The sequence below is a fragment of the Pteropus medius genome, unplaced genomic scaffold, assembly GCF_902729225.1.
Source record: "Pteropus medius unplaced genomic scaffold, Ma_sr-lr_union100, whole genome shotgun sequence".
Lineage (NCBI taxonomy): Eukaryota > Metazoa > Chordata > Mammalia > Chiroptera > Pteropodidae > Pteropus > Pteropus medius.
Genome location: NW_024350325.1, coordinates 8,420,595 through 8,423,809, shown reverse-complemented (window position 1 = coordinate 8,423,809; position 3,215 = coordinate 8,420,595). Strand labels below are relative to the sequence as shown.

The 3,215-nt window shown below is 33.4% G+C and overlaps 1 pseudogene; it reads right to left on the bottom strand.

The window, feature by feature from the left end:
- Positions 1-2,882: 2,882 nt before the first annotated feature.
- LOC120583954 (uncharacterized) lies at positions 2,883-3,001 on the bottom strand (annotated as a pseudogene).
- Positions 3,002-3,215: the final 214 nt, after the last annotated feature.

Sequence of the window (3,215 nt, the reverse complement as noted above, 5' to 3'; positions counted from 1 at the left end):
AAGGCTCTCTAATTCCTTTCATGAGGCCACCATTACAATGATTCTAAAACCAGGCAAAGACATTACAAAAAAGAGAACTATAGGCTAATATCCCTTATGAACAATGACGCAAAAATCCTTGACAAAATATTAGCAAACTGAATTCAACAATATATTAAAAATATCACATACCATCATCAAGTTGAATTTATTCTTGAGATGTAAAGTTGATACAATATTCACAAATCAATTAACGTGATATAGCACATTAACAAATTGAAAGATAAAAATCATACGATCATATCAATAGAGGCAGATAAAGCATTCAACAAAATCCAGCATCCATTTATGATAAAAACTCTCTGCAAAGTAGGAATAGAGAGAACATACCTCGATGTACTGAAGGTCATATATGACAAACCTACAGCGAACATCATACTCAATGCGGAAAGGCTAAAAGCATTTTCCTTAAGATCAGGAACAAGACAAGGATGCCCACTTTAACCAGTTCTGTTCAACATTGCATTAGAAGTCCTAGCCACAGCAATCAGACAAGAAAGAGAAAGAAAAGTTTTCCAAATTGGAGAGAAAAATTTAAAACTCTCATTATTTGCAGACGACAAGATACTATAGAGAGAGAATTCTAAAGATTCCACCAAAAAACTGTCAAAACTAATCAATGAATTCAGCAAAGTAGCACGATATAAAATTAATATTCAGAAATCAGTTACATTTTTATACACCAATGATAAACTTTCAGAAAGAAAAATTAAGAAAAAAAAGCCCATTTACAATTGCATGAAAAACAATAAAATACCTAGAAATTTAATTAACCAAGGAGGTAAATGACTTATAATGTTCTTAGAAAATTATAAGTCATTGAAAAAAGAAATTGAAAACAATATAAATAAATAGAAGCATATACAGTGTTCATGGGTAGGAATAATCAATATCATTAAAATGGCCATACTACCCAAAGAAATCTACAGATTCAATGCAATCTCTATCAAAATACCAATGGCATTTTTCTGAGAACTAGAACAAATAATCCTAAAATTAAAAGGAACCATAAGAGATCCCTGATAGCCACGGCAATCTTGAGAAAGAAGAACAAAATTGGAGGGATTACACTACCTTATATCAAACTATTCTACAAGACTACAGTAATCAAAACAGCATGGTACTGGCATAAAAATAGATACATACATCAATGGAACAGAATAGAGAGCCCAGAAATAAATCCATGTCTACACATTCATTTAATATATGACAAAGGAGGCAAGAATATACAATGGGGTAAAGACAGTCTCTTCAATAAATGATGATGGGAAAATTGGACAGATACATTCAAAAAAATGAAATGACTACTTTCTTACACCATATACAAGAATAAACTCAAAAGCGAGTGAAGATTTAAATTTAAGACCCCAAACCATAAAAGTTCTAGAAGAAAACATAGGCAGTAATCTCTCTGATATTGCTACTAGTAATTTCTTTTCAGATATATTTTCTCAGGCAAGAGAAACGAGAGAAAAAATAAATAAATGGAACTACATCACACTAATAAGGTTTTTGCTCAGCAAAAGAAACCATCAACAAAATGGAAGACAATCTACTGAATGGGAGAAGATGTTCACTTATGATACACCTGACAAGGGATTAATATCAAAAATGTATAAGGAACTCATATGACACACACACAAAAAAACAATCCAATTAGAAAATGGACAGAAGACCAGAACAGATGTTTCTCCAAAGAGAACATACAGATGGCCAATAGACATATGAAAAGATGTTCAAGGACACTAATCTTCAGAGAAATGCAAATTAAAATTGCAATGAGATATCACTTGACACCTGTCAGAATGGCTCTCATCAATAAATCAAAGAATAACAAATATTGGTGAGGATGTGGAGAAAAGGGAACCCTCATACGCAGTTGATGGGATTGCAAATTGGTACAGCCACTATGGGAAACAGTCTAGAGGTTCCTCAAAAAAACATAAAAACGAATTTACCTTTTGCCCAGCAATTGCATTCCTGGGTATTTATCCAAAGAAAACCAAAACAATAATTTATAAAGATCTCTGCATCCCTATGTTCATGGCAGCACTATTTATAATAGCTAAGATATGGATGCAACCTAGATGCTCATCAACAGACAATTGGATAAAGAAGGTCTGGTTTATATATACAATGGAATATTACTCAGCCATAAAAAATGAAATCCTACCATTTGTAACAACATGGATGGACCTAGAGGTCATTATGCTGAGTGAAATAAGTCAGACAAAGAAAGATAAATACCATATGATTTCACTTATATGCGGAATCTAAGGAACAAAAAGAACAAACTAATTAAAAACAGACTCACAAATATAGAGGACAATCTGGTGAAGGCCAGAGGGGAAGGGGTTGGTGGGCCTGAGAAAATGGTGAAAGTTTAAAGAAGTACAAATTAGTTGATAGTCACAGGGATGGGAAGCACGGCATAGGAAATGCAGTCAGCAGTAGTATAATGTCTATGCATACAGCCGAAGGGAAGATAGCATAATCAGGGGGATCGTTTCATAAACTATATAAATGTCTAACCAATGTACCGTATACTTGAAACTAATAATAAAATAAAATAAAATATTTTTAAAAAGTGGCATTTACTACATCCATTAAAAAAAAGGGCAAAGTACCTCAGCAGACATTTCTCCAAAGAAGACATATAGATAGCCAACAGACAAATGAAAAGAGGCTCAACATTACTAATATTAGGAAAATGCAAATCAAAACCACAATGAGATATCACCTCACACCAGTCAGAATGACTATTATTAATAAATCAGCAATCAACAAGTGTTGACAAGGAGGTGGAGAAAAGGGACGTCTCATTGTGGGTTTTTTTTTTTTTAAATCTACAGCACTCAGTATTCCTAGGTGGCCACCCATCCAAGTACTAACCAGGCCTGACTCTGCTTAGCTTCTGAGATTAGATGAGATCAGGCGCGTTCAGGGTGGCATGGCCACAGACACATTGTAGTTTTGATTTGCGTGTCCTTAATGATACTGAGCATCTTTTCATGTACTTATTGGCTATTCGTATATCTTCTTGGGAGAAATGTCTATTTACATCCTTTGCTTATTTTTTAATTGAGTTGTTTGTTTTTTTGTTGTTGAGTTTTAGGAATTTTCTGTATACTCTGGATATTAATTCCTTATCAGATATATGACTGGAAAAAAAATGC